We start from the raw sequence: 16,948 nt of genomic DNA, 5'->3' as shown, positions 1-16,948 counted from the left end.
CTACTGGTTCTTTTTCTCTGGAGACCTCTGACTACTAATACAGTGGTTAAATATATTTGATTTATACATCTTTTGCTTTTTTTTTAGCTTTTTTTTTTTTTTTTTTTTTTTTTTTTTTTTTTTTTTTTGCTTTTTTGTCTTTTTGCTGCTGTTGTTGTTGTTGCTATTTCTTGGGCCGCTCCCGCGGCATATGGAGGTTCCCAGGCTAGGGGTCCAATCGGAGCTGTAGCCACCGGCCTACGCCAGAGCCACAGCAACTCGGGATCCGAGCCGCGTCTGCAACCTACACCACAGCTCACGGCAACGCCGGATCGTTAACCCACTGAGCAAGGGCAGGGACCGAACCCGCGACCTCATGGTTCCTAGTCGGATTCGTTAACCACTGCGCCACGACGGGAACTCCTTTTTTTTTAGCTTTTTAACTAATATTTTCTTTCACCTCTTGATTGAATTGTACTAACTTCATCAGCAAGGGTAAAAATTGATTAATATTTCTTAAATTTTTTCATGTTCTAAATTAGTTGGAAATTTTATACTTGAAGGAGAATTTGGTTGGATAGAGAATAGTTTTCTCATCCTTTCTTTGAGAATTTTGTGATTTTTTTCACTGCATATTACTTGGAGAATTCTAATGCTTACTTCATCATCTTTCTTTATAAATGAGCTAATTTTTGCTGTTCTTTAATTTTTAAATAATTTATTTATTATGTGTAATGTTTTGATATTTCAAGTTATTGACAAGTTTAGGTAACTATTACCTGAAATTACACATCTTTGATTAGCTGAATTCAGTGGGGGGTGTTTTTGTTTGTTTGTTCGTTTGTCTTTTTAATGTCAGGCATGTTTTTAAAGTTTTGTTCAAGTGTTTTAGCTTTTCTTTTCAGGAATTAGACTTATCCATGTGTTGCTTCCCCTTTGCCTATCTTTCAGGGTTTCCATTATATTTTCAATTATATTTGTCTCATTTCATTTTGACCAATGAAAAAATGTCATATTAAAATTTCTATGGTATCTGTTTACTCTCTGTTTCCTGGGGTACAGTTGACCTTAACAACGTGTATTTTTCTTCTATGTCTTTTCCTCCTGATGTCTAGTCAATACCTCCTATCATCTAGATCTATCATTGAATTCTTATTTTTATTCTTTGTGGTTATCCTCAATAGCTGACATTCTCTGATTTTTTTTCAAATTCAAGTTTAAATATTCAGTTGTAAATTTTCTCTGTTCTATAACTTTTTTCTGAATTACAAGGTAAAGTGATAAATCCCTTTTTAGATTTAAAGTTACTTCTTATTTACCAAATTATTATGAAACACCCTTGTGCTTACAAAATTTAATAGCAATACTTACAACAGGTATATGATGGTGAAAACAGAGCAATTTACCTAAAATATCAATCAATCAATCAATGACAAAGTTTTCAGCAGTTCTCCGGTATGTTGCTGTGCTATTATTTTGCTCAACAAGATAAATTATCAAAATAACCAGAGTGGAAATTAATTTACAGTAACTACATGCCACCTTAAGTACTATGCTCTATTGCTTAAATGTCACTTAGTGTGAACTTTATTGTACTGGGTAATTTAATTTCTTAAATTAACTTTTCTTCAAACACTATCTTATTACTTTGTTATTTCCCCAAGCTCCTTACTTAAGAAAGGAAATCTATTCCTTAAATTTGAAGTACAGAATTAAAACATATTTAATGAGTTGATAAAAACATCTCACATGGATTGTTTATATAATTAAACTTCAATAAAGGTTTATAACTGTTTTTTGAAGTTTAAGTTTTCAATTTTCTTTTGCCTAATTTAAGTGTATATTATATTCTTTTCTACAACAATTTAAATTATGCACTTGATTTTTAAAATTTTTTTAATATAAACTTCATTTTGAAATGAAAGGCCAGGAAAAATGTAGGTCTGTGTTAGATTCATATGCTCTACTCTATACCTTTTCAAAGTCATTATTTTCATACTGTTCTTGAATTATTCTTTAAAAAATGGTAAAATACCCATTTACATGTGAATGGTAATATCAGTTTATTTCTACTAGAAAAAAACAATTATTATCAAACTTATCAAGAGTTAAGGATAGATGTACTGAGATGGCTATATGGGAGGCTCCTGAATTTGCCTCCTCCTAAAGTTGCATCAAAAATACAAATACAGAAGGGTCAGTTTCCTCTAAGAGAAATCCAGAAATGAATTGAATGACTGAGAAAATACAACATTAAAATGGATATGAAAGGCCAAGATATACTTTTACCATAAACCCCAATACCAGCTCAACACCTTATGTTAGCAAATCCAACTTGAGTCTGTTTCCTGACACGCAGTGGAGCCCGCCCGTCTACTGACATTAAGCTATGGTGAAGGAATGTACAGCCTATATTTGCAGGACACCAAGCAAGGGGAATAAACAGCTCATTCTCAAAATACCAGAACTCCCCAATGGCCTTTAGGCAAAGATTTTTAATGACAGTGTTAGGGCAGAGGATCATCAGATGCCTGATCAGCTCGTGGACCTTATTCTGATTGGTTTGTAGTGAGGAGAAAAAATTTTGAGCCAAAGTACCATCCCATTTTTTAAAGCCGCCACCCAAGGGACAGACACCCTAATCACCCAGCTCTGAGAGCCAATGGGGCTTGCATTCACGAATCCCATGGGATTATAGCAAAAAAAGGAGACATTTGTTAAACAGGTGTGTGAGCGCTCTGCATGGCTACTGCTCCAGGCTCAGTTCCAAGAGAACAGACAAAAATGCCAATCTCCCAGCCACTCCCCCCAAAGGGATTTGACAGCATTCTTTCTCAGGTGCTGGCTCACTTTCTGGCTTGTAATTAGCCTGCAGCTAGGGGCTGACTAGAAACATTATCAGAGCTCAAAAGAGCTAGGGAGCCCTTTCCCAACCCCCTCTATTCTACTCACTCCAATGTTAAAACCAAGTTGATAGCTCCTTCTTCAAAGAAATGGTCCACACATCTAAGTGCCCCAACATTTAACTTCTGCTACATGAAGAATAGCTCCCCTCTCCCCAAATTACCTATCACTGACAGCTGACAGAGTTTGCATTCAGGAAGCTTACAGCACCACTATAGCAAGTTTAAATGAGAAGCATGAGAGCACTCCTCACAGCTATATGCCTGGCCTCAAGGCAGAGGGAACAGGCAAAAACACCCATCTCCTAGTTTCTCCTTTGAAGAGATTTGATTACATACTCTTTTAGCTGTTATATGAGCCCCATGTTCTGGGAGCTGACAAGGTTCAGCATTCATGTGTCCTTGAGGACCAGAGACACACAAAAAAGGGGGTTCTATTTGGATGCAAAATACTGCTAGCAACTATTGCTTCTAGCTTAGTCTAAATATGAATCAATACACTGTACACCTGAAACAACATGATCAACAATAAATCTAGTTAACATCATCACTATATCTAAATTTTTTCTTTTTTATAAGAATTTTTAAAAGCTACTCTCTTTTTTATTTTAAAATATAGCTATACTGTGTTCTTAGCTATAGTCACCATGCTGTATCTCATATAACGGTAACATTTATTTTATAACTGGAAATTTGGAAAATGTGTTCCTAGGCATTGTTATTGTAATATATAACCAAGAGAGTGTCATGACCTAGTGACACATCTTATGTAAAAAAAATGTAAGGCAACAATGTGCATATTGTTTTAAGAAAACATAAGGTGAAGAATTTAAGTGGTATGAACAATAAATATATCATTAATTAATATTAATGAATTGATAATCAATGAAGATTATTATCTGTATTTTAATTGTTGTACCCATTGATATAAAGCAAGACACTAAGGTAAGGAGAAACTGTATGTTTTGTGAGAACCAGTAAGCAAATGAAGAAAATATTACTGGATAATATGGGACTAGCAGCTGGTTGCACTTCCTTACTTGAAAAGCTCTGCAAGTTTCTTTCAAAGACATTATGTTTCTCCTAATCAAACACTTCCCCAAATATCACTCTCTTGGTATGATTTACTCTATATAAATGTGAGTTTCTCAATATATCTCATGCAGTATTATATATTTCAAAAGTAGATCATAAGTAATTTACACTAGCTCTACCTATGTAAATGTCTCATGTTGTTTTAATCAATTTCATAGGCAAAAATCATTAAATTATTAACTTTCATTATATGAGAATTATAACTTTTCCTAAAATAATATTCAGAGAAATTATTCCCAATCAATATTTTATTTATAGAGTGTGTTGTGTTGTATTATGTAATTATTAAAAAAGCATATAGGTATTATAGAAGATATATATAGACACACATATGTATGTCTATATATATGTACATGTATATGTATTCGCGTGTATATACATATACACATACAGATATATATGTGTGTATACATATCTCTTTCAAAAAGAAAAAAAAAATTGAAAGATTCATCTTCCTTCTTTAAGAGAGCTTTACTCTTTGATGTCTCTTTCTTCTTTTTTTTCCTTCAAATATGGAAAAGTGCTCAAACTTCAAGGAAGTTTCTACTTGCATGATGGTTTATGGTGATAGAAAAACTTCAACAAAATACTAACAAATAAAATTCAATAGTATATAACAAGAATAATATATGATGATAAGGAAGAGCTTATTTTGTAAGCAAAAGATAAATTTTTCATTTGAATATATGTTATATTTACAACATAAATGGGAAATTGAAAATTCATACAATCAACAACACAGAAAAACTTCACAAATAAGCCAGCATCTATTATCGATAGGAGAAAAAACTTAGCTATTCAAGGAAAAGTATATGGTAAAACATATGCAACATTGAGGTATTGATGATTTATCTCTGAGACCAAGGATGGTCATTATTAAAAAATATATGATGACAGAAATTGCAATGTAACAATAAAATAAGTGAAAGCTGTAAGGATAATAAAAAGATATAAAACAATTTTGTTTTGATTTTTCTAAAGTATTTGTTTAGTATTTGAGATCTAACATAGATATTCATCTGCACACTTCCCCAGGATCATTCTTAGTTTTGGGATAAATTCATAATGGTAATTTCATTCTGCATCCACAGATATTAATGATGTTTAAACCTCATTTTGTTTGTTAAACATATTCCAAAGTAAGAAATCTTTACTAAACTGCTTTGGCTAAGTTTTTTCATAGTAAGAGTATTTTTAATAAACTGTAAAAATTATCAATAGTTGATTAGTAGATGTTTTCAATGACAAGATTTTAGTATCATATGTATACTTCTGTGACCAGATATGATATTGTTTGAACATTCTCTGGCTATATCTATGAAATTTTTTGTCTTTTGTCTTTTTAGGGCCACACCTGTGGCATATGGAGGTTCCCAGGATAGGGGTCTTGTCAGAGCTGTTGTTGCTGGCCTACGCCAGAGCCACAGCAACACCAGATCCAAGCTGCGTCTATGACCTACACCACAGCTCATGGCAATGCTGGATAATCAAGGCCAGGGATTGAACCTGCAACCTCATGGTTCCTAGTCAGATTTGTTTCTGCTGTGCCATGATGGGAACTCCCCAATTTTTTTTTTTTTAACCTGACAATATTACAAGAAGACTTAAAAATGCTTTAAGAGGAGATATTTATTTATCTTGCCTAAGTTTATTTTTCAGGGAAGGTTCAGGGTAAAACAAATCCATGTATTACATATGAGCCTTTTCAAATATTTCATTGAGATAGTCCTTGTACATTTTTACAATAGAAAAATGATACAGCACTTTTTAAAAATTTTTGTCTTCATGCAAAAATATTTAGAATGATTCACAATGCTTTAGTGTTTAAGATAATTAAGAAAATTCCTTAAAAAAATAAAATAGAGCAATCATATAATCCAGCAATCTCACACCTGGGCATAAGTTAGGAAAACGCTCTAAAAAATTACATGCATTTGAAAAAATTACATGCATCCCAATATTCATAGCACTACTGTTTATAATAGCCAAGGCATGGAAACAAACTGAATGACCATTGACGGCTGAGTGGATAAAGAAGATGTGGGATATACACACAATGGTATATTAGCCATAAAAAAAAAAAATGAAATAATGCCATTTGCAGCAACATGGATGGTCCTAGAGATTATCATACTAAGTGAAGTAGGTCAAACAGAGAAAGACAAATATTATGCAATAGAATTTATATGTGAAATATAAAGAAAAATGATAAATGAACTTATTTACAAAACAGACCTATAGGCATAGAAAACAGGCATGATTACCAAAGGGGAAAAGGAGGGGGAGAGATAAATTGGGAGTAAATTAGGAGTAAATATTAACACATGCACCCTACCACAAATAAAATAAACAATAAGGACCTACTTCATAGCACAGGCGAGTATATTTAATATCCCATAGTAACCTATAAAGGAAAACAATCTGAAAAAGAATTACAAATATATACATATATTTGTATATGTGTGTAGATATAGAAACGGGTATAACTGAAGCACTTTACTGAATCTTCTGAAACTAACACAACTGTGAATCAACTATCCCTCAGTAAAAAATTACAGATGGTCCCTAAACTTGCAATCTATGAACAACCTAAATAATATTTATAATTTTATGAAACTGGTTTCACTAAGACTTGGGAGTCTTTATCCTTGTCTGGATATACTCAAGTCATTGCTGAGTAAATAACCATGAGGAAAAACAATGGACAAATGTGGACTAAACAACTACTAAGATTTCTTTCCATTCTAAGTTTCTTTAATTATGAGATGGAGTAAACTGTCCTCCTCTAATTCATTCAGCTTTCTTTATAGCAGTCAGGGCTCACATTCAATCAATTGAATCCCTGAAAGTTTGGTCTGATGCAACTGAAAAATAATATATCAATCATGTCCTGGCTCAGTGATTTCTGCTGTCCAAATGATCACATAAATTTGACAGTAGACCAATATATATATATATTTTTTTAAATCTGTCAGTTGGCTATTGCTATGGTCAGAAATACCTTAATATGCAACAAAATTGGAAAATTTTATCGTGACATTTTGCTATAGCCTACTACACATGGGAAGTGACTTCAAATTATATAAACTAGCATCATAAAACACAATGTTTAAAATAAAAATCAGCATTTGTCAAGAGTGTAAGCTGACCTTTGGAGAAAATTAAAGTTTATGTGCTTAGTTCCAGCAGTTTGTCATTAGTATGTATTATTTTATTATGTATCCAATAAAGGCAAAAAAATTTGACTCTTTTACCTACTTATATTGGGCTAATAACATGAATAGCCCCTGAATTTGAATAAACTCCTCTTGTGTGAATGGACTTTGATAATTATTAACTTATACATAAAGCAAATAAAGAGTACACACAGTCATGTTCAAGCAAGAATGAGTTGGTCCTCCACTGGGTATCTGGCAATATCTGGAGACCTTTTCAGTTTTCAACAAAATTTGGGGAAATTCTTTACTGGAAATTAGTGCGTAGAGGCCAAGGATGCTACTAAACATTGGACCACTCACAGGAACATTCTGCAATAAAGACTAATCCTGTCCCAAATTTCAGTGACTCCGAGGTTTAGAATCCCCATTTTGAAATAGGAAAAAAAAAAAAAAAAAAATCACATTGTTTGTTAGCATGTATGGTTTATCTTTTAAAAAATAACTTTCAGTTCATATTGAGAGACATGGAACAGAGGAGTTAAACATAGCTGAAGTATAGACAATGCAAAGTCTTTGGAGTGCTAGAATGGTAATACACATGAACAGACAACAGAGGGAAAAGTCATGAACAGATAACAGAGGGAAAAGTTATTAGAACTGAGCTTTTCATAGTGAGGAAAGGATAGCAGGATATACTTTATCTAAGAAGACATGTTTCCGCAAATATAAATACGTTAGGAAATTGTTAATAAGCATTTGCCATTAGCCCAAGATTCTGTTGATAATCTTCCTCTTCTTCAATTACTTTAAAAAGTATATCAACATGCCAGTGGGCAAATTCAGTTGTCCCTGGAGCATCCTAGTCCTCAAATGGTCTCTTTAAATTTTGGGGGTTGAGAGGTGTGTGTTTGTTGTTGTTGTTGTTAGTTGTTAGCATTTCTTTAATCACGGAAGTATTGGATTAATTAATTGGAAGAAAGTCTTATTTTTTCAACCTAACACTGATACAGATTTTCTGCTGTAATGCCAAGGAGAAAAGACTGACTTTTCTATATCCACGTTCTCTCTTTCACATACAAATCAGATATCAGTTGTTTTAAAAACTGAGTATCATTTGGGCAATATATAATTCACACATTCTGCATATGATTTATTTACCAGCAAACTAATTCACCAAAGGAATATAATATGACACAAATTCCCCATGGTCCTCCAATAATTTCCATGGGTGCCATCACATCAAATAAAGTGATAAAATGTTTAAATAAATTTTAAATTTTCAATAGTTTAAATTTAAATAAAATTTATTTAAATAGATTTAAATACATTTTAAATTTTAAATAACAATTTTCAAAAGTTACAATTGATTTTTTGTCAAAGAGTTACCGTATTAGTCTGCTAGTTCTGCCAAAATACCCTAAGCTGGGTAGCTTAAAAATAGAAATTTATTTTCTCACAGTTCTGGGTGTTGAAAGTTCAAGACCAAGATGCCAATAGTCTTGGTATCTAATTAAATCTCTCTTCCTGGCTTGCGGATGGCCTCCTTATTGCTCTGACCACATATTGCCTTTTCTCTATACACATGTAGATGGAGAGAAATTTCTTTGGTATCTTCTCCTCTTATAAGATCACCATTTCTGTCAGATTAGGCCCCCACCCTTATGACTTTATTTAATCTTGATTACCTGCTTATGGGCCCTACCTCTAAATACAGTCACAATGGGAATTAAAACTTCAAAATACACATTTTTAGAAGGACATAATGCAGTCCACAAGGGCTATATACAATTTTGCTGTTTTTTAAGATTGTGGTAATTTATAAAATAATAATATAAATAATGATTTCAATTTATTGATTTAATTGTTAGATACTGTGTTAGTCTGTTAGTGTACAGGGCAGACATCTTGTAACTAATAACCTAGTAGGAGAGCTTTTTGAAAAAAATCTAGTGATATCATGAGCTTCATGTTTATTTTTTTAATTTTTTGTTTTTTTCTTTCTAGGGCCACACCTGCAGCATACAGAGGTTTCCAGGATAGGAGTCGAATAGGAGCTACAGCAGCTGCCCTTTGCCAAAGCCACGGCAACACCAGATCTGAGCTTGCATTTCTGACATACACTGAAGATTGTGGCAGCACTGGATCCCTAACCCACTGATCACTGATAGAGGCCAGGGATCAAACCCGCATCCTCATGGATACTAGTCAGACTTTTAACCTGCTGAGCCACAGCAGGAACTCCACCATATTTATTTTTATAGGTTTGAAGATTTCAGTGTGGGAGAAAAGGATGTTCTTACATATTGGTTTCTATTCATATTTTTAAATAAAAGGTAAGTTTATAAGGCTGAAAGTTTATGAGGCCAAAAGAGGACAGAGTTATGGTAATAAGGGATTGGAGGACAGTAGAGAGAATTGAAAAATTAATTTATTTTCCTTGAGAGGGCAAGTATTAAAAAAAGGAAATATAAGGGAGTTCCCTGTTGGCTCAGGGGGTTATGACCTGGTGTTGTCACTGCTGTGCCAGGTTTGATTCTTGGCTTGGGAAGTTCCAAACATGGCCAAAAAAAAAAAAAAAAAAGTAAGAAAGAAAGAAATATAGCAACATTGTGAATCATCATTGAAAAAAACAGCTGATTTGGTGACCATAAATTTAAAATGATCATAAATTTAAACTCTGGCTTGATTTTATCATGTGAAAGGACAAAGAAAGTGGGGAAAAAAAATAAAGCAAAGATGATGGTACAAGCTATCAAATCCTTTCTTTGCAGGCAACTGTGATAAAATTTTTTCCTAAATTATTTATTTTTGTATTAGTTCTATAAAGCATCTACTATTATTATTCTCATCTGATGGTTGAGTATACTGAGGTTTACAAAGGTTTGAATAGATATTCAAATTATAATTAATCTAAGATCGGAACACAGTCTGACTTCTTCAAAAAACAAGACTCTTATGCCCTTCACTGTTTCTTACAGGGTCAGAATTTTGGCACATGTATGTGATATGACATCAGAGGTACAATAAAATTAAATCATCCACCAGAGCAATTGAAAAGTTAACTCATGCAGTATTTGCTAAATAGAGTTGGGAGCAAACACCATAGAAACATTAGACAGAGGAGGTTGGTGTTTTTCAGTGTAATAAGGGAAAAGAAAAAACTGATTTGGAATATTTAAATAAATTAGTGGAAATGAAGAAAAAAGTGTGGCTGCATAGTTTAATGTTTAAATTATAGATTTGTTACATTATTTTTTAAAAAAACACATAAAATACAATTACCAAAATCTGTTAGTGAGGACAGGTGAGGAGAAAACCTTTCAAAAATATGACATAAAAAATCCTAGGTGCAAAAAGCCCACAGTCCAGGAACATCAATGAACATCAAATGCCACAAAAATATTGTCAGGATCTGATGTGTCATCCATATCTGAATTATCAGTGATTAAAAGACAGGTACTTAATTATCCAACATTGATTATAAGATGCTGAAAAATACTTTTTCCCAATATTCTGGGTAGAGGAGATATGATATGGAAGCAGAGAAAGCAGCAGTGAGTGCCAAAGAAAACATTTTTACTCTTGCTCTGAATTATGAAGGATTTAAATAATAAATATTTTCCCCTGGTGATAAGTGATGAAACAGTGTCCTCTATGAGTGTTCAGGGTTTATTAAAAGCAATAAGGTGAAGGAAGTGTTCAGAGAATGGGGTTATGGAAATAATGCTGACTGACTATAGAACAGGCATTTCAAGAGATTAGTTGAAGATTGGAGGAAAGTGGTCATGAAATGTAGACTAAAAGGAGATAGTTGAACAAATATGTCACAACTGAGTCGATGATTGATTGAAAAAGCAACTTGCATGCTAACTAGAAAACAACAAACAGCAGCAACTAGACATGTTAGGCATGATGAAATTAACTTTAACAGACTACTATAAGGTGCTGGCATGGGCATTTTACAAATGCTGGATGTGACTAAAATGAAATCTAGTAATGATGATACAGACTTTTGGAGTGGGCATTATTTTCATATACAGTCTGCTAGTGTTGGCATGTGGGTAAGGATAAGATTTCTAGAAGTTAATAAGAAAACATGGATGAGTTATATTATTTTTACATTCTGAGTTTTAGGGCTGAGGCTGGTGTTGGCAGAGGCCAAAAATATCATGTCTGATTCATTCGTTCAGAAATGACAAGATTTTATTTCTCCATGTCCTCTTCTTTATATCATTAACCAAAGCAGCCTAATAATTCCCTCGGCTTGCATTCAGGGGCCAGGGAATGAAACAAAGACACAGCAGCAGCCTGAGCTACAGTAGTGACAATACTGGACCCTTAACCCACTGAGCAACCAGGAAACTCCATGATTCCCTCAGCTTAACTAAACTTTAGACAGTTTTCTTCCTGACATAGTCCACTCTCTACTCTTAGAGCATTGACCTTAGCAACCTTGCAAATGTAAGTTCTTTCTCTGCTTCTTTGAGATAAAACATTTTCTGTCACTTGTCAGCATTGCCTTCTGGGTAAACTGTGCCCCCAAATTCTGAAGAGCACATGCCTGTGCTACTTCTTTCCTTTTGCTTCATTGCCTCCAAGAAAGCAAGATGGGTCACCAGCAGTTCTACTGGAGCCATCTGAGAAATTTGGCCAGGCTTCTTGCTCTTGCCATATCTGCTCAAACCAGCAGGGTCTGAGGCAGAAATACCACCTCAATATGTGCTGCCAGTATTATTGCCAGTACACAAAGGATATCGGCTTCATTAAATTGGACAAAGTGAGCTTTCTTGAATGGGTCATCATGGAAATCTCTCTTACACAGAACAATGCTAGCTCTTTGTATATAAAATAAAAATTTTTAAATTTCATTTTTTTCTACAATCCAGGATAGTTTCTTTCAAGAACCTGGGAGCCATTCCTTTGAAAAGTAATCATCAAGAAAAATAGGACTCCTGGAGTTCCCACCGTGGCTCAGCAGTAATGAACCCAACTAGTATCCATATGGATGAGGTTCAATCCATGCCCCCACTCAGTAGGTTAAGGATACAGTATTGCCATGAGCTGTGGCGTAGGTCACAGACGTGGCTCAGATTTGGCATCGCTGTGGCTGTGACTTAGGCTGGCAGCTGCTGCTCCGATTCAATCCCTAGCCTGGGAACTTCCATTTGCTGTGGGTGCAGCCCTAAAAAGACAAAAAGAAAAAGAAAAAAGAAAAATAGGACCTCTACCTCTCTTTCTCTGTCAGAATATAGGAGCCTTACTTCAATAAGTTCCAATTAGTAACCACATCATTTTAATAGGTGGACTAGTCTGCCTAACGTCCTTCATACATTCCCATTATTTCAGCCCAGTGCTTTTAAACATTCCTGCCTTTCAAGAGAGTTCGGGACATTTCCCTTATTGCAATAGTCTTGAGTAAACACTATTATATAACTCCATCTGATGCAATTTCTCTTTGACATCATGAGGCTAAACCTAGAAGACCATGAATTAAAAACCCAGGTAGATTTCTTTCAGTGGCTCAAAGTCCTTTCATATGAAATAGATATAGATTGCAGAGAATGGAATAACTTTTCATGATTTTTCTGTCTCCATAAAGATTGTATTGATTAAATTGTAATGGCTGCCTCCAGAATACTCTTCAGATTATATTTATCATTGTTAAGCACTACCTATTATATATAAAGTTCCTTGACACTAGGGAACATGACCTAAATTTCTTCCTATCCTTCATCACACCTTAAAAAGAATGCTGAAACAAGCAGGCATTTAATAAATGTTTTGCATGGTAGGAAAATTTTGATAACAGTCAACCGATGAATGGGGAAAATCATTGAAATAGAAAACAGGTGCAGGTCCCTACTAAATACAATTACAGAGATTATTTCATCTGATTATAATCATGATGGCTACCATTTAGTTGTATCTGTAAAATTTCAGAAAATGGAGTTTATCACCAAATGGCAGATTTTTACTTACTGAAAAGAACACACACAGACACGTACACACTCACACACAAAGAAATATTCCTATGATCATGATGTCTTTGCTTAACATACAGATGTGTCCTAAAAGATGTGTAGCTATATTTATGGCTATGTAAATATAGCTCAATATACATGAAAATCTGGAATTGCAAACCAGTTTAAGTGATTACTTTACAGAATTTTAAAGATATTCTTGTCCACACTTTACGAAATGATTTACTATTGAGTACATCTAAATAGAGGCACACGCTATTACATCTTATTGTTTTATGGATCATTAACTATTTGCCCAGTGGATGTAAGATTAATGGTCATTAGCAATCAAGGATCAAAATGGACAAAGATAAAACTACTCATATATATATATATATATATATATAGTATTTAACTTATAAGGATTTTATTTGTAGAAATTTTACTTATAAGAATTTCATATCAGATACATATTTTTAGCAACACAAGATATGTATGGTGTATTCCATTGGAATATTTTTTAAGAATTTATATTGGAATTATTTAAAATTTAAAAAGAATAAATGATTTGTGCAATTTGTCTTGCATCTACTTAGTACTCTGAAGAAGTCACTTGTTGCATGACACCCTAATATCTAAAAATTTAGTGTCTTGTCCAAAGACATAAGGGTTTAATTTGGTAATAACATAAGCATTTTCTTTATTACTCAGAATTTTAACAGAAAAAACATATTAAATTATCTCCATTCTTTCTTAAGATTATATGCACTACCTACACATTAAAAAATGCAAATATATCTGTATATTCTCAAATTGATATTTATACAAGCCAGATATAAATTTAATCAATTATTTTGAAATGAAATTTATTTTAAATCATTATTTTATGATTATTGAAGACTCCAATATTATAATCACTTATAAGTTACTGTTTTGGTTTCAATTATTTTGTAATTTTTCTCTTTTTATATATATATTTCAATAAAATAAGGATTCTTTTAAATTAAAGTTAATTTTTTTTTTTTTCTTTTAGGGCTACTCCTATGACATATGAAGTTCCCCAGCTCAGGGTCATATTGGAGCTGCAGATTCAGGCCTATGCAATAGCCATAGCTACGCAGGATCCAAGCCACATTTGCAACCTGTGCTACAGATTGTGGCAACACCAGAGCCTTAACCCATTGAGCGAGGCCAGGGATTGGACTCACATCCTCAAAGACACTATGTCAGGTTCTTAACCTGTTGAAGCACCGCAGGAATTCCTAAAACTTTTAAAAAGGCAGTTTTTTTCTTTGGATTTAGTATGTATCCTAATAGCAATCAAGGGGATTAGATCAAGATCATATTTAATGTTTGAGAAGGCAAATAGTAAATGAAGAAGAAAACATTAAATCGTAGAATACCAGCTCAGATACTCTCCTTCACTTTAATCCTGGATCAGGTTTGCTTCTCCCTCCGTCTTGCTTTTTATATGATAGATACAACATTCGGAGCCTAAGGCAAATAAGACAAACATGGATACTCAGTCTAGATCAGTTGAGACGAGTTTCTTTCTCAAGGGAGTTAATCTCTACAATAGTTCTATAGCCAGTCTCACCCTTGAATATCTTATCTCAGAAGACCGGTAATCAGTTATGGGAAAGCATATTTGCTTGCTATTATTTAACCATAAACAGCCATTAAGAGACCAATGCAATGGGACAAGTGATAGAATCTACATGCTTTTAAGATACAGAGTCATTCAGATTTGTCCTCAATCTCAAAACTTTGGAATGCCCTGCCCTATGATATTACACATGCTGGCTGGAAAAATCTGGCTCTAGCAACCCTATCCAGGCAACAGGGATTGATCTGGCTTGTCCTTGTTGACACATCTAGAGATGACCTTCTTGTCTTTTCAGAGGAACAGCAAAGCACAGTTTGTCATTCTTTATTAGGAAAGAGTAGTCAAGAGAACTGTGAAAGCCCTTAACTTCTTAATGAAATTGGAGTTTAGCATCTTCTAATCTACAGCCTAAACTTTGTAGTCATGAGGAAATAGTAAGGAATTTCTATGGGAAAGGACATATCAATTGACTTATATATTAGAAGAAGTATGTGTATGTTTTTAAAAAGAAGTATGTATTGACCTACATCCAAGGCACGTGGGAGGCTCCAGAAGACAAGAATTTGAAGATGTGGTCTTGGGATATCCATTTTCTACACATAAAGAATACCTTAATCTCCTCAGGTGAAGGAAAGGCTTGAAACTGGACAATCTCAGGCATTTTATTGTGGCACCAGCTACCTCGACAATCAGAGGTCAGGGGTGCTATGAAGCTAACTAAACAATGCCCCAGTGCCTCTTTATCTCTGACTACATTACAGTTTGTGAAGCCTGTGGGAATTACTGCAAATAGCCTTATGAGGGACCACCAATCCAGGCCACATAGTCATAAATTCTATTCACAACTTAAAAGTGGTTCTGAGACATGGTTAGAGTCAAGATATGTTTATAATAAAAGTAAAAAGCTTAAAAATATGTTTTATAGGAAGTTCCCATTGTTGCATGATAACAAACCCAACTAGTATCCACGAGGATGTGGGTTTGATCCCTGGCCTCACTCAGTGGGTTAAGGATCCCACATTGCCTTGAGCTGTGGTGTATGTCACAGAAGTGGCTTGGATCCCACGTTGCTGCTCTCTGGTGTAGACCACCAGCTGCAGCTCCGATTCACACCCTAACCTGGGAACTTCCATTTGCTACAGGTATGGCCATATAGAAAGAAAAATATATATATAAAAATATTTAAAAAATTTTTAAATGTATAAAATATATAAAAATATAATATTTTTTCAAGCTTTCACATTTTATTTTTTTAACTTTTTTGGAAATAATTTCAATCCTAGAGAAAGATGAGAAAATGAGACCCCAGCATGCCTGCATTTGAAGGTCAGTAGGCCTTGCAAATAGAAGAGCTTGACTACGGTAGGAAACTGAGACTCTGCTCTTAAAGGACACATGCAAAAATCTCACTTGCTCCAGACCCAGCTCAAAGGTGATATTTTGAAAGAAGCCTTGATAAACTCACTTGCTAATTTTAGAGAAGCTTCCCAGAGAGGCAAAAAGGCACTGGGACTCCCCCCTGGGGACATACATATGGGTGACAGCCAAACTGGGGAGCTTATACTACATGGAGGATGATAGTGCTGGCAAGCACCATTTTTGAGTCCTCCCTGCTGCTGGGACCCAGTCTTCCACATTGACCTGCTAGCGTCAGTCCCAGAACTCCAAAACAGAGCAGTTAGCCATGCTAAGACCCAGCCCACTCACGAACAGGTCAGCACCAACCCTAGCATTTTCATGTCTCCTGTTTGGCTTGCTAAAGTGTTGGCCCATCACTGGGACTCCTGAGACACTTATGGCCAGCCACCCTGCGACATTGTACTGCCTACCAGTGGGGTGGCACCTTCTTTAAGAGTACCAGGGTCATGCAAAGAAGAAATCAGCCCTGCCTAGAAGTGCATCTTCTTAGTAGCTAGCTCAGGCACAACAAAAGTGCCACCATAGCCCTCAGAGAGCATGTCCCTAGATTTTATAGCTCTGGTGACTAAAGAGGGTGTGCTGCTATGCCCCATAGGACATCTCCTACATAAGATTGGGAAATGTAACTAACATGGAATACATACAAATAAACACAGAGAATTAGGCAAAATGAGTGACAAGGGACTATATTCCAAACTAACTAACAGTATAAAACCCCAGGAGAAGAACTAAATGGAGATAAGAAATCTACCCAATAAAGAATCTGAGTTAATGATTACAAAGAGATCGAATGAAATTGGGAGAAGAATGGGTGAATACGGTAAAGAA

The 16,948-nt window shown here is 34.6% G+C and overlaps 1 pseudogene; it reads left to right on the top strand.

Annotated features, from left to right (window-relative positions):
• LOC100516150 lies at positions 11,743-15,412 on the top strand (annotated as a pseudogene).

This window comes from Sus scrofa, chromosome 11 (genome assembly GCF_000003025.6).
Source record: "Sus scrofa isolate TJ Tabasco breed Duroc chromosome 11, Sscrofa11.1, whole genome shotgun sequence".
Lineage (NCBI taxonomy): Eukaryota > Metazoa > Chordata > Mammalia > Artiodactyla > Suidae > Sus > Sus scrofa.
This window is presented reverse-complemented; position numbering and strand designations above follow the sequence as displayed.